We start from the raw sequence: 23,801 nt of genomic DNA on the forward strand, positions 1-23,801 counted from the left end.
TGTGGGGTCCACAGATCCTGAGGTGTCAAGGAAAATTTATCGCTGCACCAAGTGGCGAGCAAAAATGCTCTTTATGCCAATTCTGGCGTTAAACGCCAGGCTGGTGCCCAATTCTGGCATTTAACGCCAGCTTCTTGCCCTTTCCTGGCGTTTAACGCCAGTCTGGTGCCCCTTTCTGGCGTTAAACGCCCAGAATGGTGCCAGACTGGGCGTTAAACGCCCATTTGCTGCCCTTACTGGCGTTTAAACGCCAGCAGGTTCTTCCTCCAGGGTGTGCTATTTTTCTTTCAGTTTTTCATTCTTTTTTTGCTTTTTCAATTGATTTTGTGACTTTCCATGATCATCAACCTACAGAAAACATAAAATAACAAAGGGAAATAGATAAATATAACATTGGGTTGCCTCCCAACAAGTGTTTCTTTAATGTCAGTAGCTTGACAGTGGGCTCTCATGGAGCCTCACAGATACTCAGAGCAATGTTGGAACCTCTCAACACTAAATTTAGAGTTTGAATATGGGGGTTCAACACCAAACTTAGAATTTAGTTGTGGCCTCCCAACACCAAACTTAGAGTTTGACTGTGGGGGCTCTGTTTGACTCTGTTTTGAGAGAAGCTCTTCATGCTTCCTCTCCATGGTGACAGAGGGATATCCTTGAGCCTTAAACACAAAGGATTCTTCATTCACTTGAATGATCAATTCTCCTCTGTCCACATCAACCACAGCCTTTGCTGTGGCTAGGAAGGGTCTGCCAAGGATGATAGATTCATCCATGCACTTCCCAGTCTCTAAGACTATGAAATCAGCAGGGATGTAGTGGTCTTTAATCTTTACCAGAACATCCTCTACAAGTCCATAAGCTTGTTTTCTTGAATTGTTTGCCATCTCTAGTGAGATTCTTGCAGCTTGTACCTCAAAGATCCATAGCTTCTCCATTACAGAGAGAGGCATGAGGTTTACACTTGACCCTAGGTCACACAAGGCCTTCTTAAAGGTCATGGTGCCTATGGTACAAGGTATTGAAAACTTCTCAGGATCCTGTCTCTTTTGAGGTAATTTCTGTCTAGACAAGTCATCCAGTTCTTTGGTGAGCAAAGGGGGTTCATCCTCCCAAGTCTCATTACCAAATAACTTGTCATTTAGCTTCATCGTTGCTCCAAGGTATTTAGCAACTTGCTCTTCAGTGAGATACTCATCCTCTTCAGAAGAAGAATACTCATCAGAGCTCATGAATGGCAGAAGTAAATCCAATGGAATCTCTATGGTCTCATTATGAGCCTCAGATTCCCATGGTTCCTCATTAGGGAATTCATTGGAGGCCAGTGGACGTCTATGGAGGTCTTCCTCAATGGCGTTCACTGCCTCTTCCTCCTCTCCTAGTTCAGCCATGTTGATGACCTTGCACTCTCCTTTTGGATTCTCTTCTGTATTGCTTGGAAGAGTGCTAGGAGGGAGTTCAGTAATTTTCTTGCTCAGCTGTCCCACTTGTGCCTCCAAGTTTCTAATGGAGGACCTTGTTTCAGTCATGAAACTTTGAGTGGTTTTGATTAGATCAAAGACCATGGTTGCTAAGTCAGAGTGGTTCTGCTTAGAATTCTCTGTCTGTTGCTGAGAAGATGATGAAAAAGGCTTGCCATTGCTAAACCTGTTTTTTCTACCATTATTGTTGTTGAAACCTTGTTGAGGTCTCTGTTGATCCTTCCATGAGAGATTTGGATGATTTCTCCATGAAGGATTATAGGTGTTTCCATAGGGTTCTCCCATGTAATTCACCTCTTCCATTGAAGGGTTCTCAGGATCATAAGCTTCTTCTTCAGATGAAGCGTCCTTAGTACTGCCTGGTGCAGCTTGCATTCCAGACAGACTTTGAGAAATCAAATTGACTTGCTGAGTCAATATTTTGTTCTGAGCCAATATGGCATTCAGAGTATCAATCTCAAGAACTCCTTTCTTCTGATTCGTCCCATTTCTCACATGATTCCTTTCAGAAGTGTACATGAATTGGTTATTTGCAACCATTTCAATGAGTTCTTGAGCTTCTACAGGCGTCTTCTTCAGATGAAGAGATCCTCCAGCAGAACTATCCAATGACATCTTGGACAGTTCAGACAGACCATCATAGAAGATACCTATGATGCTCCATTCAGAAAGCATGTCAGAAGGACACTTTCTGATCAATTGTTTGTATCTTTCCCAAGCTTCATAGAGGGATTCTCCTTCCTTCTGTTTGAAGGTTTGGACTTCCACTCTAAGCTTACTCAATTTTTGAGGTGGAAAGAACTTTGCCAAGAAGGCATTGACTAGCTTTTTCCAAGAGTTCAGGCTTTCTTTAGGTTGTGAGTCTAACCATATCATAGCTCTGTCTCTTACAGCAAAAGGGAATAGCATAAGTCTGTAGACATCAGGGTCAACCCCATTAGTCTTAACAGTGTCACAGATTTGCAAGAATTCAGCTAAAAACTGATGAGGATCTTCCAATGGAAGTCCATAGAACTTGCAATTCTGTTGCATTAGAGAAACTAATTGAGGCTTAAGCTCAAAGTTGTTTGCTCCAATGGCAGGGATAGAGATGCTTCTCCCATAGAAGTCGGGAGTAGGTGCAGTAAAGTCACCCAGCACCTTCCTTGCATTGTTGGTATTGTTGTTGTTTTCGGCTGCCATGGGTTCTTCTTCTTTGAAGATTTCTGTTAGGTCCTCTACAGAGAGTTGTGCCTTAGCTTCTCTTAGCTTTCGCTTCAAGGTCCTTTCAGGTTCAGGGTTAGCCTCAACAAGAATGCTTTTGTCTTTGCTCCTGCTCATATGAAAGAGAAGAGAACAAGAAAATATGGAATCCTCTATGTCACAATATAGAGATTCCTTGAGGTGTCAGAGGAAAAGAAAAATAGAAGGAAGAGGTAGAAAATTCGAACTTATCAATGAAATATTGAGTTCAAATTGTGCATTGAGGAGTAGTGTTAGTCCATAAATAGAAGGATATGAGAAGAAGGGAAGAAATTTTCGAAAATTAAGTAAAAGATTTTTTTAAAAACATTTTGAAAAATTGATTGATGATTTTCGAAAACTAAAAGTGGGTAAGAAATCAAGTGATTTTTGAAAAAGAATTTGAAATTAGAAATCAAAAAGATATGATTGAAAACTATTTTGAAAAAGATGTGATTAAGAAGATATGATTGAAAAGTTATGGTTTTAAAAAGATGTGATTGAGAATATATGATTTGAAAAACAATTTAAAAAAAGATTTGATTTTGAAAATTAATGACTTGGCTAACAAGGAAAGATATGATTCAATCATTAAACCTTTCTCAACAGAAAAGGCAACATACTTGAAATGTTGAATCAAATCATTAATTGTTAGCAAGTATCTTTGAAAATGGAAAGAAATTGATTTTGAAAAAGATTTGATTGAAAAGATTTGATTTGAAAAAGATTTGATTTTGAAAAGAGTTTGAAAACTTGAAAAAATTTGAGTTAAAAACAAAATCTTTCCTCTTGTGCCATCCTGGCGTTAAACGCCTAGAATGGTATCCATTCTGGCGTTTAACGCCCAAAACACTACCCTCTTGGGCGTTAAACGCCCAACCAGGCACCCTGGCTGGTGTTTAAACGCCAGTTTGCCTTCCTCACTGGGCGTTTTGAACGCCCAGCTTTTTCTGTATAATTCCTCTGCTGCATGTTCTGAATCTTCAATTCTCTGTATTATTGACTTGAAAAGACACAAATTAAAAATATTTTTGGATTTTTAATAATGAGGAATAATCAAAATGCAACTAAAATCAAATAACAATGCATGCAAGACACCAAACTTAGCAGTTTGTATACTACTGACACTAACAAAATGAGAATGCATATGACAAACAACAAAAATACTCAAGATAAGAGAATTTAAAGATTAGAGCAAGGAAATCATCAAGAACATCTTGAAGATCACTTAAGACACATGAATGAATGCAAGAAGAACAGAAACATGCAATTGACATCAAACTTAACATGAGACACTAGACTCAACAAGAAACATACAATATTTTTGGTTTTTATGATTTTGTAATTTTTTTTGGATTTTTTTCGAAAATTAAGTGGAAAAGAAAATAAAGGTATCAAAATTCTTAATGAGAATTCCAGGAATCATGCAATGTTAGTCTAAAGCTTTAGTCTAAAGAAATTAGACATGGCTAGCCAAGCATCAGCAGGACATTACATTCAAGAGCTAAATTGATGAGAATCAATCAGCTTTGTTGATGATAAGAACATCACCTTGAAACACTAGAATTCATTCTTAAGAACTCTGAAGAAAAATACCTAATCTAAGCAACAAGATGAACCATCAGTTGTCCAAACTCGAAACAATCCCCGGCAACGGCACCAAAAACATGGTGAACGAAATTGTGATCATCAATGGCGCCATCAACATGGTACGCTCAATTGCAATCTCAACTCTTTATCACAACTTCGCACAACTAACCAAAGATCTAAGAACTAGGCGTCCAAAGATAGCTACCCCGGTGATCAAAAGATCTAAAAATGATCCAAAGATGAGAATACAATAGCAAAAGGTCCTATATGTAGAGAACTAGTAGCCTAGGGTTTACAGAAATGAGTAAATGACATAAAAATCCACTTCCGAGCCCACTTGGTGTGTGCTTGGGCTGAGCATTGAAGCTTTCATGTGTAGAGACTTTTCTTGGAGTTAAACGCCAGCTTTTGTGCCAGTTTGGGCGTTTAACTCCCATTCTTGTGCCAGTTTCGGCGTTTAACACCGGGCAGTTTTGAGCTGATTTGGAACGCCGGTTTGGGCCATCAAATCTCGGGCAAAGTATGAACTATTATATATTGCAGGAAAGCCCAGGATGTCTACTTTCCAACGCCGTTGAAAGCGCAAATTGGACTTCTGTAACTCCAGAAAATCCACTTCGAGTGCAGGGAGGTCAGAATGCAACAGCATCTGCAGTCCTTTTCAGCCTCTGAATCAGATTTTTGCTCAGGTCCCTCAATTTCAGCCAGAAAATACCTGAAATCATAGAAAAAACACAAAAACTCATAGTAAAGTCCAGAAAAGTGAATTTTAACTAAAAACTAATAAAAATATATAAAAACTAACTAAAAAATACTAAAAACATACTAAAAATAATGCCAAAAAGCGTATAAATTATCCGCTCATCACTTGTCTAGGCAGAAATTACCTCAAAAGAGAAAGGACCCTGGAATGTTCTCAATACCTTGTACCATAGGCACCATAACCTTTAAGAAGGCTCTATGTGACTTAGGGTCAAGCATAAACCTCATGCCTCTCTCTGTAATGGAGAAGCTAGGGATCTTTGAGGTACAAGCTGCAAGAATCTCACTAAAGATGGCAGACAATTCAAGAAAATAAGCTTATGGACTTGTAGATGATGTTCTGGTAAAGATTGAAGACCATTACATCCCTGCTGATTTCATAGTCCTAAAGACTGGGAAGTGCATGGATGAATCCATCATTCTTGGCAGACGCTTCTTAGCAACAGCAAAGGCTGTGATTGATGTTGACAGAGGAGAATTGATCATTCAAGTGAATGAAGAATCCTTTGTGTTTAAGGCTCAAGTGAATGAAGAATTGATCATTCAAGTAAATTCACTCATTTTCTCTAAATAAACAAGTCCTTTTATGAGTTTTGTTTCCATGCATGATGATATCAAGGAACTTGGCCCTGGAAGCAAGGTTGGCGTTGCCAACTCTAGAACCAAGTTGCCAACGCCACACACAAGACACAAGCAAGGAACTTGGCCCTGGAGGAAGCAAAGTTGGCGTTGCCAACTTGAAGCTGGCGTTGCCAACGCCCACACAAGGAACTTGGCCCTGGATTTGGAGCCTCGAGCACGTTGCCAGCCTAGAAATGAGGGGCGTTTTTGAGGACAACGCAGGCTAACAACGCCAAACAATCAAGCTTGGCCCTGGAAGAAAAGGAGCTGGCGTTGCCAACTCAAGATGGGCGTTGCCAACGCCACACAACCAAGCAACAAATGGAGCCCTGGAAGAAAAGGAGCTGGCGTTGCCAACTCAAGAATGGCGTTGCCAACGCCACACAAGAAAGCTTGGCTAGGCACCAAGTTTTGGTGCCAGCCAAGTTGCCAAACGCCCAATGGCGCACCAACCAGGCTGCTAAACGCCCAATGGCGCACCAACCGCGTTCCAAACGCCCAAATGCCGCACCACTCACGTTGCCAACGCTAGATGGGCGTTGTCAACGCCAACTTACCAAAACAAGGCAGCCTGAACATGTCCACTTCAATGGAAGATATCTTGAGCTACAGAGATCCAAATTGAGTACTTCCAGTTGCGTTGGAAAGCTAACATTCAGAGCTTTCCAACCATATATAATAGTCCATGGTGGAGCACAAGATTGGAGCCAAACCAGAGTCATCTTTAGGCCCTAAAAATAAGAACATGAAGTGAAATTCAAGGGAGCTAGAGATGATCCTTGGATGTGGGATCGAGCACGTTGCCAACGTGCACAAAGGGGGCGTGTTTTGCAACAACGCCAGCCTCAAGTCCTTGCCTTGGGAGAGTGATGCTCGAGCACGTTGCTAACTTGGGGTTGAGGGTGCGTTATTCACAACAACTTGGCAACAACTTGGCAGCTTGACCTTACCTTCTTTGAGGAACCATAACTTGAGCTAGGAAAGTCCAATTGAGGTGATTCCAATGGCATTAGAAAATAGACATCAAGAGCTTTCCAATGATGTATAATAGTCCATATTGAAGCTGAAGGTTGACACTCAAATTCTGGGCTACATTTAGCATGAAAGTAAGGCCAAGAAGAGAAAGAGCAAGTTGTTTGCAACAACTTGGGCTAGCAACGCCCAAGTCTCAAACTCACTTCCAGGAAATTGGCATGCACGTTGCCAACGTGCACTAAGGCCTGAGTTATTGCCAACAACGCCCCTCAATGGGCCAGAATTGGTGCCAACTTGCTTTGCTTCCCCTATTCATCACAAAGGCCAACAACTTCTTCAATTGAGCCAAGAATTCAACAAAGAGAAGCCCATATTGCTAAACCAATTGAAGATCTTTGGAAGAGTTTTAAAGTAGTATAAATAGAAGAGATTGATGTACTTGTGGGGGATTTTTTTTTTACACTTTTACTCTACTTTTTACACTTAGTCATTTTTTTACACTTTTAGCACTTGTATTTGGAAACTCTTTTGGTACTTCCGAGAGAAGACCCAGAGAGCTAATTTTGGGTTCATCTTGGAACTTCTCTTCTTCATTTTCTTAATCTTCAAGCAATTACCTCTTCTTTTTCATCTTTCTTTGCAATTTAGTTTAACTTTGATTGATGGCAATTGTTGTTAAAATTGGAGCTATGATTCACTAAACCCCTTTCATTAGGGGGAGGAGCTCTGTTGGTTGGAATGAATTGGTGAACCCATCTCCTCTTTCTCAATTTTAGTGGTTGATCTAAAGAGGGAACTCTTGCTCTTCAAAGATTCAACCACCATCGAGAGAGGGGTTAATCTATATGAATTAAGTGGTGAAATTGATGAATGAGCCACATAATTCAGTTTAGAGTTCATCCTCTCATGGTTTCCTCAATCAACATACCTTGGTTAGTATGTGAGATGTAACTCTCCTTGGTTGAGATTTGGAAATTGTGTGGCTGGATTAAATTGATCTTCATCTCTTCTCATGAACAATTAGATCACGAGAGTGGCAATTGGCTATGTTGAGAGAGATTGAATCACCAAGAGATTGGGATTCAATCACCCATTTGCCATGGATCTATACCCATGATTGAGGAGGATTTGACTAACATCAATTCATGAAAACTAACATCTCTAATCCCTAATGATCCTCTCTATCATTAATTCTCATTTCTCTTGCTCTTAGTGTTGAAAACCCATCACCCAATTCCCTTCTACATTCTTGCAATTTATTATTCTTGTCATTTACATTCTGTTCATTTACCTCTTACCATTTACTCTTATGTTGTTTTAAATTTCTGCACTCTTTAATTTCTTGCAATTTACTTTTGATGTCATTTATGTTTCTTGCACTTTAAGTTTCCGTCATTTACTTGCACTTTATTTCTTTATTCTAGTTCTTTACATTCTTGCCATTTAAATTCTTGCAATTATGTTCAAAAATCAAAATGCTCATGAAATCAAAATCTTATTCGCTTAACTAAATCTACCATTTAACTAAAGTTGCTTAATCTACCAATCTCCGTGGGATCGACCTCACTCTTTGTGAGTTTTATTACTTGATACGACCCGGTATACTTGCCGGTTGTACGTGAAATCTTAATTTTTACGTATCAAGTTTTTGGCGCCGTTGCCGGGGATTGGAAAGATTGACAATGATTAAGTGAAAGGTGGTTTAGATTAAGCATTTTTTTTATTTTTGTTAAGCCCACTAACTGTTTGATACTTTGTTTCACTAACTCCAATTCCATTCTAGTTCTAGAATATTTCACTTGTGATTTTGGTTCTGTTTGTGTATGTCAGGAACAAGTAGACGTGATATTGAGGACGAGAGAACCCGCCGAAGGTTAAGGAGAGCAGAAAGAGGAACGTTCATAGTTGGTGAAGAAGGGTCAGAGGAATCAGAGGGAGAAGATCAAGTCATGGAGGATGAGATGCACAACCCTCCTGGAGGGGTCAATAATAATGGTGGACACGCTAGAAGGGTGTTATCCTCATATACTATCCCTGATCCAAGACATTGTGGGAGCAGCATTGCTACACCAAATGTTCAGGCCAATAACTTTGAGCTAAAACCTCAGCTCATCACTTTGGTACAGAACAATTGCTCTTATGGAGGGGGACCTCTTGAAGACCCAAATCAACATCTCTCTGTTTTTCTGAGGATATGCAATACAGTGAAGACAAATGGAGTGCATCCAGATGTCTACAAGTTGTTGCTATTTCCATTCTCCTTGAGGGATAAAGCCACTCAATGGCTAGAATCATTCCCCAAGGAAAGCCTCAATGATTGGAATGAAGTGATGGGCAAATTTCTAGCAAAATTCTACCCACCTCAAAAGGTCATCAAGTTGAAGAAAGAGGTTCAGACTTTTAGGCAAATGGAAGGGGAGTCATTGTACGAAGCCTGGGAAAGATATAAGGCACTAATGAGAAGATGTCCACCAGACATGTTTAGTGATTGGGTTAAGCTCCAAAACTTCTATGAAGGCTTAAGCTTAGAAGCAAGGAAGGGACTAGACTACTCATCAGGAGGATCACTCAACATGATGAAAACTGCTGAGGAGGCTCAAAACCTCATTGAGATTGTGGCAAACAATCAATATTATTACTCATCAGAGAGGCAACACAATCCACCCCAAAGAAAGGTGTAATGGAGCTTGAAGGTGTTGATGCTATCTTGGCACAAAACAAGTTAATGCACCAACAAATCCAACAACAAATGGAGATGATAACAAAGAGAATGGATGGTATGCAACTTGCATCAGTGAACACAACAAATCAACCATCACTTGAATGGAACCAAGGTGAAGGGATCACGGTTGAACAACCACAAGAACAAGTTCAATACATGCAGAATACCTCAAACTCTCAGGATGAATTCCATGGTGATACATACAACTCATCTTGGAAGAATCATCCCAATTTAAAGTGGGGAGAAAACCATTGGCAAAAGAACAACAACCACAATCACACCCGTAACACAAACAACCAAAATCACCATACTAACAACACTAACCAATATAGAAAAACACAAAACACATATCAACACCCCCATCATAACTCACAAACCCACCAAAATAACTTCTCTGCACCAACATCCAACTCACAAAATTACCACACTAATCCACCCAACAACTTCCAACAACAATCAACCCCATCATACCTCCAATTGACCATCATGAGGCCAGAATCTCAAGTCTGGAAGCAACCTTGCAAGCACTTGCTCAAACCACTCAAGCTTTAGCTAAGGGACAACAAGAACAAGCGGTCACTATGAAGAACATTGAGAGACAAGTGGGACAACTAGCCAAACAAGCCGAGAAACCAACCCATGTCCTCCCAAGTGACACAATACCCAACCCAAGAGAAGAATGTAAGGCTTTGCAGTTAAGGAGTGGCAAGGTAGTTGGTGAAAGTTCAAATAAAGAAGCAACAAAACCCAAAGAGCAAGACACAGTGGAGAGGCAAGATGGAGAAAAGGCTTCAACATCTAACAAAGGCAAAGAGGTTGTCAAGCCACAAGGCAATCCACCAAGTCAAGGAGGCAACCGTGATGGCAAGGAGAGTATGAATCCACAAAAAGAAAACAAAGATGAAGGAGTGAAAGCTTATGTACCCAAGCTTCCATACCCAACTAGGATACACAAAGGAGCAAAGGACCAACAATTCCCAAGGTTCTTAGAGATCTTCAAGAAACTTGAAATCAACATCCCATTGGCAGAGGCTCTAGAACAGATGCCATTGTATGCAAAGTTTCTTAAGGAGTTGATCACCAAGAAGAGGAGTTGGCAAGAAAAAGAAACCGTGGTTCTCAATCAAGAGTGTAGTGCCATCATTCAACAAGGGTTACCTCCAAAACTCAAAGACCCTGGCAGCTTTCTCATACCTTGCACGATTGGGAGCATGGCTGTTGACAAATCACTTTGTGACCTGGGAGCAAGCATTAACTTAATGCCCCTTACCATGATGAAGAAAATGATGATTGAAGAGCTCAAACCCACAAGGATGTCACTCCAACTTGCTGACAGATCCATCAAAGTGCCAAATGGAGTAGTTGAGAACCTCTTGGTGAAGGTGGGAAACTTCATATTCCCAGCTGATTTTGTGGTCCTAGACATGGATGAAGAGGGAAACAATTCAGTCATTCTTGGTAGACCCTTTTTGGCTACAGCTAGAACAATCATTGATGTGGAAAAGGGAGAGATGATCTTCAGGGTGCATGATGAGCAAATGACCATAAATGTCTTCAAAGCAATGCAACACCCTGTTGAGAAAGAAAATTGCATGAGGATCGATGTAGTAGACTCTTTGGTTGAAGAAGTGCTTGACACAAACCATCAAATGAAACAAGAGGAAGTCCATAACATCAAAGGGCAAGAAGAAAACACGTTGGAAGCATCAAGAGAACCAAGTGAAGCTACCAAAGAAAAGGCACCACAACAAGAGTTGAAACCACTACCTCCTCATCTTAAATATGCATTTTTTGGTGAGAAGGATAGCTTCCCAGTGATCATCAATTCCACATTGAATGCAGAAGAAGAAGAAAAGCTCTTAGTGGTTTTGAGAGCTCACAAAGAGGCTTTGGGGTGGACCATTGATGACTTGAAAGGCATAAGCCCTGCTGTATGCATGCACAAGATACTCTTAGAGGAGGGTTCCAAACCGGTGGTACAACCCCAAAGAAGATTGAATCCTACAATGAAGGAGGTTGTTCAAAAGGAAATCCTTAAGTTGTGTAAAGCTGGGATCATCTACCCTATATCTGACAGCCCTTGGGTCAGTCTAGTGCACGTGGTTCCCAAGAAAGGGGGGATGACTGTCATTGTTAATGAGAAGAATGAGCTTATCCCAACACGAACAGTGACAGGGTGGAGGATGTGCATAGACTATAGGAGGTTGAATGATGCAACAAGAAAAGACCACTTTCCTCTACCTTTCATTGATCAGATGCTTGAAAGGTTGGCTGGCCATGCTTATTATTGTTTTCTTGATGGATATTCTGGGTATAATCAGATAGTGGTTGACCCCATGGATCAAGAGAAGACTTCCTTCACTTGTCCCTTTGGAGTCTTTGCATACCGGAGGATGCCATTTGGACTTTGCAATGCCCCAGCTACCTTTCAAAGATGCATGCTTTCAATCTTCTCAGACATGGTAGAAAAATTCATTGAAGTCTTTATGGATGATTTCTCTGTTTTTGGTGATTCATTCAATACTTGCTTGCACCATCTTACCTTAGTCTTGAAAAGATGCCAAGAAACAAACTTAGTTTTGAATTGGGAAAAATGCCATTTCATGGTACCCGAAGGCATTGTTCTTGGTCATAAAATTTCAAGAAAAGGTATAGAGGTTGACAAGGCAAAAGTAGAAATTATAGAAAAACTTCCTTTGCCAACTAGTGTGAAAGCCGTTAGGAGTTTCTTGGGGCATGCTGGATTTTATAGGAGATTTATCAAAGATTTTTCCAAAATAGCAAAGCCACTAAGCAATTTGCTGGTGGTAGAAAATTCTTTTATCTTTGATGATGAATGCAAGCATGCTTTTGAAACTCTAAAGGCTAAGCTCACCACAGCACCAATCATCATACCCCCAACTTGGGGACTACCTTTTGAACTCATGTGTGATGCAAGCAACCTTGCAATCGGTGCTGTGTTGGGGCAGAGGAAGGAAAAGAGGCTTCATGTTATCTACTATGCAAGTAAGGTATTGAATGAAACTCAAAGAAACTACACCACAACAGAGAAAGAGTTACTAGCCGTGGTGTATGCCTTTGATAAGTTTAGACAATATTTGATTGGATCTAAAGTCTTAGTGTATACTGACCATGCTGCCATTAAGTATCTTATGTCAAAACAGGATGCCAAACCAAGGCTAATTAGATGGGTGCTACTCCTACAAGAGTTTGACATTGAGATCAAAGATAGAAAGGGCAGTGAAAATCAAGTTGCTGATCACTTATCAAGGGTGCCACAAGATGAATGCCAAGACAACCTTCCATCAATAAATGAAGAGTTTCCAGATGAACATCTCTTGCACATTCAACATGTCCCATGGTTTGCAGACATGGCCAACTACAAGGCAGGAAGAATCATTCCACAAGAGTACACAAGACAACAAGTGAAGAAGCTGTTGCATGAGGCTAGGTTCTTCTTTTGGGATGAACCATTCTTGTTCAAAAGATGCCCAGACGGAATGATAAGAAGATGTGTGCCAGAAAATGAGATGAAGGACATACTATGGCATTGTCACAACTCTAGTTATGGTGGTCATTTTGGAGCTGAAAGAACTGCTGCTAAGGTCCTTCAAAGTGGTTTCTATTGGCCTTCAATCTTCAAGGATGCTAGGGAGTTTGTGAGCCAATGCAATGAATGTCAAAGAGCAGGGGGTTTGTCAAAGAAAAATGAGATGCCCCAAAAGTTCATTTTGGAAGTGGAACTCTTTGATTTGTGGGGAATAGATTTCATGGGACCTTTTCCTCCATCCTACACGTTCAAATACATCCTGGTAGCAGTAGAGTATGTCTCCAAATGGGTAGAAGCAATAGCCACCACCACATGTGATACCAACGTGGTCTTGCAATTCCTCAAGAAGAACATCTTCACAAGATTTGGAGTACCCAAAGGGCTTATAAGTGATGGGGGAAGCCACTTTTGCAACAAGCAACTCAATTCCTTACTCCACAAGTATGGTGTTACACACAAAGTAGCTACCCCATATCACCCACAAACCAATGGACAAGCTGAACTTGCTAACAGAGAGCTAAAAAGGATCTTGGAGAAAACTGTGGGAACAACAAGAAAGGATTGGGTTAGGAAGCTAGATGATGCACTTTGGGCATATAGGACAGCCTTCAAGACACCCATAGGAAAATCTCCCTTTCAATTGGTGTATGGAAAGGCATGCCACCTCCCTGTAGAGCTTGAACATAAGGCTTTCTGGGCCACCAAACTTCTAAATCTAGATGCTCAAGCAGCAGGAGAGAAGAGGTTGCTACAACTCAATGAGCTTGAGGAGTTCAGATTGGAGGCATATGACAATGCCAAAATATACAAGGAGAGAGCAAAGAGATGGCATGATAAGAGGATCTCTCAAAGAACATTTGAACCAGGCCAAAAGGTGTTATTATTCAATTCAAGATTGAAGATCTTCCCTGGGAAGCTGAGGTCTAGATGGACTGGTCCATACACCATCACCAAAGTATCACCTCATGGCTATGTTGAATTGCTTGATGAAGCCTCAAAACAAACCTTCACATCAATGGACATAGGGTGAAGCACTATTTGGTGGCCCTTGGAGCAAGGAAGAGAGTGTGCAACTCTTAACATGAGCAAAGAAGCTGCAATGTCGAGCTAAGGACAATAAACAAAGCGCTTCATGGGAGGCAACCCATGCACAGGGAGTCTTTAATTTCATGTTTTAGTAACCAATAATGATCAAGTAGACTAGTACATGGTGTATGCAAGGCACTAAGTTTGGTGTGGCCAATCTTGAAGTAATGGCAAATGTGTGTTCTATAACACTTAGCCACAAACTAAGTTTGGTGTCCATACATACACGAAAATGCTAAGCTATGAAAGTTTTGTCATCTACTTTAGTTATAAAATAAAATAAAAAAAAAACGTGAAAAAAAAAAGCATTTAATGTAGGTAAATTACTAAGTTTGATGTGGCTATCTTTGGAATTAATTCCATAGAACACTTAGTCACAAACTAAGTTTGGTGTCTTTACTTGCATTATTAATGCTAAAAAAATAGATTAGGGAATCTAATTTAGTCAATTTTGTATAGGAACATAATCATAAGTTTTTAGCCATTAATGTCACTTTAAGAATCTCAAGCCTTTGGCATTTTGTTGCAGGAAAGAAAGAAAGAAGTGATGGGGAATCTTGGAAGCATATAATGAAAGAAGGAAAGAAATGATGGGGAATCTTGAAGAAAGATCACGGATACATAAGGAAGGGTAGTCACATGAATTTTAAACTTTGTGCATGGGGAAAAAGAAATCAACATGCATTGTGCACAAGGAAGCATGCCATGACCGAGCCTTAAATGCCTTCCCACCAACTTTCACTTTAAATACTTCAACCATATTCATTCATCATTCATTCTTCTACCCACCAACTTTCACTTCACTAGCCGAACTCATACTCAACCTCCAACCTACTCCATGTTTCACAAATTCTAACCTTGAACCTCATCTTTACCCAACAAAAACTCTTGAAGCATCACATCTCTCACATAACCGAAACACTCAATCTCCTTCACCATCATTTTCTACCTTCTCTAAGTCACCGTGCTTATCCCATATCTCTCTCATTCACAATCATTTTCCTTATGCTTGAGGACAAGCATTCATCTAAGTTTGGTGTTGGGGAGATTCAATCTTGCAAGTGAATCTCAATGGCCTCATCATCAAGGGATAGGAGAGAAGATGAATTTGATCAAAGAAGATTCAAATCCAAACACAATGAGCGAATTTTTAGTTGGATGTCAAGCAAAGATGTTGTTCCAGAGCTACCATTCAAGCTTAAAAAAAGATGAATACCCTGAGATACAAAAAATAATCAGAAAAAGGGGATGGGAGCTTCTCTGTGACCAACCTCAAGAAATAAGCATGCTTCTCATCCATGAGTTCTTCACTAATGTGATAAGAGAATATGATGATGAAGAACCATACATGAGCTATGTAAGAGGTGTGGATGTTGATTTTAGCCCGGACACCATCAATAGGGTGCTAAGGGTCAAGCACAAACAGTTCAAACGACCTAGCTATGAAGAAAGGGTTGAAAATGACCCAAGATATGTGGATGTGGTGAGTGACTTGTGCAGAATAGGCACTGATTGGGTATTGGATTCACATGGCCGACCACTCAAACTTCGGAGAGGTGATCTCATACCTCAAGCAAAAGGATGGCATGACATAGTGAGGAGGTCATTGATCTCTACTTCAAATAACTCTGAGGTAACGGTGAATAGAGCTATAATGATCCATTGCATAATGAAAGGAGGGGAAATCAATGTTGGAGACATTATAGCCAAGAACATCATTGAAATAGCTCAAAAGGTCAAACAGGACAGCTGGCTAGGATACCCTAGTACTATTCTGCGCCTATGTGAAGAAGCTGGAGTGCCTCTGGGAGAATTTGAAGAAACTGATTTGGTCTCTATTGGAAAACCTCTTACCAAAGAAAGGTTGGAGTTCATCACCACAACCCAATTGGAAAGGCAACCTTTAGCAAGAAGGAAGAAAAGGAAAGAAGTAAGACAAGAGGAGGAGCCTCAAGAAATGGATGAATCCCACACCTTGAACATGAACCAACTCCAAGCCGCCTTGGAAGGGATTTCTGGGCAATATTCACAAATTCAAAGAAGCCAAGAGGAACAAGCACAACAACAAAGGGACCTTTGGCAATTGATGGATCAACAAAGAGGGGTTCAAGTTCAATGGATGAACCAACAAAATGAGTACCAAACACACATGATGGAGTTGCAACAAGAACAATATGCCAAGATGCAAGAAGCCATCAACAATTCAGCTATGGAACATGAAAAAGCCATGGAGAAACTGATACAAGAACAAGCTCAACTAAGGATAGAGCAAGCTCAGCAAAGAGAACTTCTCCATAGGTTGGATGCTAGACATGAAACACTCTACAGAGATTTCAATGAAAACAGAATGTTCAAGGAAGCCAGGCACAAGGACAGACTTGACTATGACATATGCACCCAAGAAAAGCTTAGTTACCTCTGTTCCACACCCCCATTGATCAACCCACAAATCAAATGTTTTAATGAGGCTCGGAAGATATTTGAACAGCAAGAACTAGCAAGGGTGAGATTCAATCAACAGAGGCTACAGGAGACAATGATAAGCTCAGGAATTTGGCAAAGAGAAGAGAGGGATGCAACGACACAACAACAAGGGGAAAGGAGGAGCAAAAAGAAAGAAGATCCAAAGGGAGATTCAACAACAAAGCAACAAGGAGAGCTAAGAAGCAAAAAGAAACAAGATCCAAAGGGCAAAGGAAAGCAAGGAGAATCAAGCAAAGGAAAAGGGACATGAAGACTAAAGGTGGTGAAGTTCCTTTATTTTTTCTTTATGTTTCTTTATGTTTTAAATAAAGAAGATGTATGTCTGAAATATGGTATACCTTCTAGGATGCATTTTTTTTTCTTTTTGAAGCATTATCTTTTATGTTGCCCATTCCATGCATCACCACTCACAGATTTGGAATAGTTGCTTGTCTTTAATATTTTTACTTGTCATTGGAATAAAAGATGTAGTTTGAGCAAGAACAGAGAGAAATCTAGCTTAAAAAGGATCATGTTGTCCCATAAGAAAAGTGCTAGTATATTTATTGTGAAAGAAGCAATGTTCAAGAAATTCAAAAGAATGCTTGCTAATACAAGACTAGTTGGTTAAGGATCACAAGGGCTTTATCAGTAAAAGCACAAATAACCTTGACAATAAAGAAAATAGAATACAAAGAATGAAAGGCTAGGCATCAATGACAAAAGTTGGATATGTGTCTGTGGTGATTGATGTTAAGAGACATACTTGGGCTAGTAAATCCGAGGGGTGCTTCATCACCCGGTAACTTGAGTTAACTAACTCGGGATTATCGATTGAAAACCCACAATCAAGAGTAGCTCTATAACAGAACATTTAGCAACCCAAAGAGGTGCTGGACACCACTATCCAAACAAAATTTCAATGTTATATGCCTGTGACTGAATGTGTTAAGGAAAGAGGCTTGAGTGAGTAAATCTTTAAGAGTGTCTCAACACTTAACAACTTGAACCAACTGGTTTGGGATTGTTGATTGAAAGCTTATGCTAAAGAGCCGCCTTAAGACAAGATTTCGAGCTTAATTGAAAGAAAAAGGGAAAGAAAAAAAAGAAGGAAAAAGAAATAAGCAGAAAAAAATTGGTTCAAGGATCATGTGCTAAGGTGTGAAAGAAGTCTAGTGAAGTTAACCAATTTAGTAGTGAAGCAAGCATTTTAATTGAAAAAGTTGAATAGTTGTGTTCAATTACAATAAATTTATGACCACACAAGTGAGGATAACATGCTCAATGAGAAATTACTCTCTGGGAGAACATTCAAGTCTTACATCTTAAATTCTTGTGACAAAGTCCTTTATATTTTGCTTGAGGACAAGCAATACTTTAAGTTTGGTGTTGTGATGCAAATGCATATTTGCATTATTAGTTAGTTAGTTTAGTTAGTTTTAGTTTAAATTCACTCATTTTCTCTAAATAAACAAGTCCTTTTATGAGTTTTGTTTCCATGCATGATGATATCAAGGAACTTGGCCCTGGAAGCAAGGTTGGCGTTGCCAACTCTAGAACCAAGTTGCCAACGCCACACACAAGACACAAGCAAGGAACTTGGCCCTGGAGGAAGCAAAGTTGGCGTTGCCAACTTGAAGCTGGCGTTGCCAACGCCCACACAAGGAACTTGGCCCTGGATTTGGAGCCTCGAGCACGTTGCCAGCCTAGAAATGAGGGGCGTTTTTGAGGACAACGCAGGCTAACAACGCCAAACAATCAAGCTTGGCCCTGGAAGAAAAGGAGCTGGCGTTGCCAACTCAAGATGGGCGTTGCCAACGCCACACAACCAAGCAACAAATGGAGCCCTGGAAGAAAAGGAGCTGGCGTTGCCAACTCAAGAATGGCGTTGCCAACGCCACACAAGAAAGCTTGGCTAGGCACCAAGTTTTGGTGCCAGCCAAGTTGCCAAACGCCCAATGGCGCACCAACCAGGCTGCTAAACGCCCAATGGCGCACCAACCGCGTTCCAAACGCCCAAATGCCGCACCACTCACGTTGCCAACGCTAGATGGGCGTTGCCAACGCCAACTTACCAAAACAAGGCAGCCTGAACATGTCCACTTTAATGGAAGATATCTTGAGCTACAGAGATCCAAATTGAGTACTTCCAGTTGCGTTGGAAAGCTAACATTCAGAGCTTTCCAACCATATATAATAGTCCATGGTGGAGCACAAGATTGGAGCCAAACCAGAGTCATCTTTAGGCCCTAAAAACAAGAACATGAAGTGAAATTCAAGGGAGCTAGAGATGATCCTTGGATGTGGGATCGAGCACGTTGCCAACGTGCACAAAGGGGGCGTGTTTGCAACAACGCCAGCCTCAAGTCCTTGCTTGGGAGAGTGATGCTCGAGCACGTTGCTAACTTGGGGTTGAGGGTGCGTTATTCACAACAACTTGGCAACAACTTGGCAGCTTGACCTTACCTTCTTTGAGGAACCATAACTTGAGCTAGGAAAGTCCAATTGAGGTGATTCTAATGGCATTAGAAAATAGACATCAAGAGCTTTCCAATGATGTATAATAGTCCATATTGAAGCTGAAGGTTGACACTCAAATTCTGGGCTACATTTAGCATGAAAGTAAGGCCAAGAAGAGAAAGAGCAAGTTGTTTGCAACAACTTGGGCTAGCAACGCCCAAGTCTCAAACTCACTTCCAGGAAATTGGCATGCACGTTGCCAACGTGCACTAAGGCCTGAGTTATTGCCAAAAACGCCCCTCAATGGGCCAGAATTGGTGCCAACTTGCTTTGCTTCCCCTATTCATCACAAAGGCCAACAACTTCTTCAATTGAGCCAAGAATTCAACAAAGAGAAGCCCATATTGCTAAACCAATTGAAGATCTTTGGAAGAGTTTTAGAGTAGTATAAATAGAAGAGATTGATGTACTTGTGGGGGATTTTTTTTTTACACTTTTACTCTACTTTTTACACTTAGTCATTTTTTTACACTTTTAGCACTTGTATTTGGAAACTCTTTTGGTACTTCCGAGAGAAGACCCAGAGAGCTAATTTTGGGTTCATCTTGGAACTTCTCTTCTTCATTTTCTTAATCTTCAAGCAATTACCTCTTCTTTTTCATCTTTCTTTGCAATTTAGTTTAACTTTGATTGATGGCAATTGTTGTTAAAATTGGAGCTATGATTCACTAAACCCCTTTCATTAGGGGGAGGAGCTCTGTTGGTTGGAATGAATTGGTGAACCCATCTCCTCTTTCTCAATTTTAGTGGTTGATCTAAAGAGGGAACTCTTGCTCTTCAAAGATTCAACCACCATCGAGAGAGGGGTTAATCTATATGAATTAAGTGGTGAAATTGATGAATGAGCCACATAATTCAGTTTAGAGTTCATCCTCTCATGGTTTCCTCAATCAACATACCTTGGTTAGTATGTGAGATGTAACTCTCCTTGGTTGAGATTTTGGAAATTGTGTGGCTGGATTAAAATTGATCTTCATCTCTTCTCATGACAATTAGATCACGAGAGTGGCAATTGGCTATGTTGAGAGAGATTGAATCACCAAGAGATTGGGATTCAATCACCCATTTGCCATGGATCTATACCCATGATTGAGGAGGATTTGACTAACATCAATTCATGAAAACTAACATCTCTAATCCCTAATGATCCTCTCTATCATTAATTCTCATTTCTCTTGCTCTTAGTGTTGAAAACCCATCACCAATTCCCTTCTACATTCTTGCAATTTATTATTCTTGTCATTTACATTCTGTTCATTTACCTCTTACCATTTACTCTTATGTTGTTTTAAATTTCTGCACTCTTTAATTTCTTGCAATTTACTTTTGATGTCATTTAAGTTTCTTGCACTTTAAGTTTCCGTCATTTACTTGCACTTTATTTCTTTATTCTAGTTCTTTACATTCTTGCCATTTAAATTCTTGCAATTATGTTCAAAAATCAAAATGCTCATGAAATCAAAATCTTATTCGCTTAACTAAATCTACCATTTAACTAAAGTTGCTTAATCTACCAATCTCCGTGGGATCGACCTCACTCTTTGTGAGTTTTATTACTTGATACGACCCGGTATACTTGCCGGTTGTACGTGAAATCTTAATTTTTACGTATCATGTAACCATGGAGAGGAAGCATGAAGAGCTTCTCTCAAAACAGAGTCAAACAGAGCCCCCACAGTCAAACTCTAAGTTTGGTGTTGGGAGGCCACAACCAACTTCTAAGTTTGGTGTTGAACCCCCACATTCAAACTCTAAGTTTGGTGTTGGGAGGTTCCAAAATTGCTCTGAGTATCTGTGAGGCTCCATGAGAGCCCACTGTCAAGCTACTGACATTAAAGAAACGCTTGTTGGGAGGCAACCCAATGTTATATTTATCTATTTTCCTTTGTTATTTTATGTTTTTGTAGGTTGATGATCATGGGAAGTCACAAAATCAATTGAAAAAGCAAAAACAGAATGAAAAACAGAAAGAAAAATAGCACACCCTGGAGGAAAACCTTGCTGGCGTTTAAACGCCAGTAAGGGCAGCAAATAGGCGTTTAATGCCCAGTCTGGCACCATTCTGGGCGTTTAACGCCAGAAAGGGGCACCAGACTGGCGTTTAACGCTAGGAATGGGCATCAAGCTGGCGTTAAACGCCAGAAATGGGCACCAGCCCGGCGTTTAACGCCAGAATTAGCAGAAAGAGCAATTTTGCTCGCCACTTGGTGCAGTGATGAATTATCCTTGACACCTCAGGATCTGTGGACCCCACAGGATCCCACCTACCCCACCACTCTCTCTCTTCTTCATCCATTCACCAATCACCTCAACACCTCTTCCCCAAAAAAACCCCTCACCTATCAAATCCTACCATTCTCTTCACCACTCACATCCATCCTTCATAAATCCCCACCTACCTCACCATTCAAATTCAAAACACTTTCCCTCCCAAACCCACCCATACATGACCGAAGCTTACCCCTCTCTCCAACCCTATATAAACCCATCTTCACTCCTTCATTTTCACACAACCTACACACTACTTCTCCCCCTTGGCCGAAAAAAAAGCCACCTCCATCTCCTCCATTTCTTCCTCTTCTACTCTCTTCTTTCTTCTTTTGCTCGAGGACGAGCAAACCTTCTAAGTTTGGTGTGGTAAAAGCATTGCTTTTTGTTTTTCCATAACCATTTATGGTACCTTAGGCCGGAGAAACCTCTAGAAAGAAGAAAGGGAAGGCAAAAGCTTCCACCTCCGAGTCATGGGAGATTGAGAGATTCATCTCAAGGGTGCATCAAGACCACTTCTATGAAGTTGTGGCCATGAAGAAGGTGATCCCCGAGGTCCCTTTCAAACTCAAAAAGAGTGAATATCCGGAGATCCGACATGAGATCCGAAGAAGAGGTTGGGAAGTTCTTACCAACCCCATTCAACAAGTCAGAATCTTACTGGTTCAAGAGTTCTATGCCAATGCATGGATCACCAAGAACCATGATCAAAGTGTGAACCCGGACCCAAAGAATTGGCTTACAATGGTTCGGGGGAAATGCTTAGATTTTAGTCCGAAAAGTGTAAGGTTGGCATTCAACTTGCCCATGATGCAAGGAGATAAACACCCTTACACTAGAAGGGTCAACTTTGATCAAAGGTTGGACCAATTCCTCATAGACATTTGTGAAGAGGGCGCTCAATGGAAGAGAGATTCAAGAGGGAAGCTGGTGCACGAAATTGCAATCACACTTTTGCAATCCTGCACAACTAACCAGCAAGTGCACTGGGTCGTCCAAGTAATACCTTACGTGAGTAAGGGTCGATCCCACGGAGATTGTCGGCTTGCAGCAAGCTATGGCTATCTTGTAACTCTTAGTCAGGATATCAAAAATTATCAGGATTGATTGTGAAAAGCAAAAGAACATGAAATAAGTACTTGTTTTGCAGTAATGGAGAATAGGTTGAGGTTTTGGAGATGCTCTGTCTTCTGAACCTCTGCTTTCCTACTGTCTTCTTCTTCAAACACGCAAGGCTCCTTCCATGGCAAGCTGTATGTTGGGTTTCACTATTGTCAATGGCTACCTCCCATCCTCTCAGTGAAAATGTTCAACGCGCTCTGTCACAGCACGGCTAATCATTTGTCGGTTCTCAATCGGGTCGGAATAGAATCCAGTGATTCTTTTGCGTCTGTCACTAACGCCCAGCCCTCAGGAGTTTGAAGCTCGTCACAGTCATTCAATCATTGAATCCTACTCAGAATACCACAGACAAGGTTTAGACCTTCCGGATTCTCTTGAATGCCGCCATCAATTCTAGCTTATACCACGAAGATTCCGATTAAAGAATCCAAGAGATATCTACTCAATCTAAGGTAGAACGGAGGTGGTTGTCAGGCACACGTTCATAGGTGAGAATGATGATGAGTGTCACGGATCATCACATTCATCCGGGTTAGGAACAAGTGATATCTTAGAATAGAAGCAAGCGTGATTGAATGAAAAACAGTAGTAATTGCATTAATCCATCAAGACACAGCAGAGCTCCTCACCCCCAACCATGGGGTTTAGAGACTCATGCTGTAGAAGATACAATGAGAAACGTGTAAAGTGTCATCCGGTCCAGATACAGAGTCAAAAGATCCTATTAATAGTGAACTAGTGATCTAGGGTTTACATAAATGAGTAAATGACAGAAAAATCCACTTCCGGGCCCACTTGGTGTGTGCTTGGGCTGAGCATTGAAGCATTTTCGTGTAGAGACTCATCCTGGAGTTCAACGCCAGCTTTTATGCCAGTTTGGGCGTTTAACTCCAATTTTTATGCCAGTTCCAGCGTTAAACGCTGGGAATTCTGAAGCTGATTTGCAACGCCGGTTTGGGCCATCAAATCTCGGGCAAAGTATGGACTATTATACATTGATGGAAAGCCCAGGATGTCTACTTTTCAACTCCGTTGAGAGCGCGCCAATTGGGCTTCTGTAGCTTCAGAAAATCCACTTCGTATGCAGGGAGGTCAGAATCCAACGGCATCTGCATTCCTTTTCAGTCTCTGAATCAGATTTTTGCTCAGGTCCCTCAATTTCAGCCAGAAAATACCTGAAATCACAGAAAAACACACAAACTCATAGTAAAGTCCAGAAAAGTGAATTTTAATTAAAAACTAATAAAAATATACTAAAAACTAACTAAATCATACTAAAAACATACTGAAAACAATGCCAAAAAGCGTATAAATTATCCGCTCATCACAACACCAAACTTAAATTGTTGCTTGTCCCCAAGCAACTGAAAATCAAAATAGAATAAAAAGAAGAGAATATACTATAGACTCCAAAATATCAAAG

At 40.6% G+C, this 23,801-nt stretch overlaps 1 non-coding gene across 1 annotated transcript; it reads left to right on the top strand.

Annotated features, from left to right (window-relative positions):
- Positions 1-2,147: 2,147 nt before the first annotated feature.
- LOC130964225 (small nucleolar RNA R71) lies at positions 2,148-2,255 on the top strand. The gene has a single exon (XR_009080328.1). It is a non-coding gene; the product is annotated as a small nucleolar RNA R71 (small nucleolar RNA).
- Positions 2,256-23,801: the final 21,546 nt, after the last annotated feature.

Source organism: Arachis stenosperma, chromosome 2 (assembly GCF_014773155.1).
Source record: "Arachis stenosperma cultivar V10309 chromosome 2, arast.V10309.gnm1.PFL2, whole genome shotgun sequence".
NCBI lineage: Eukaryota > Viridiplantae > Streptophyta > Magnoliopsida > Fabales > Fabaceae > Arachis > Arachis stenosperma.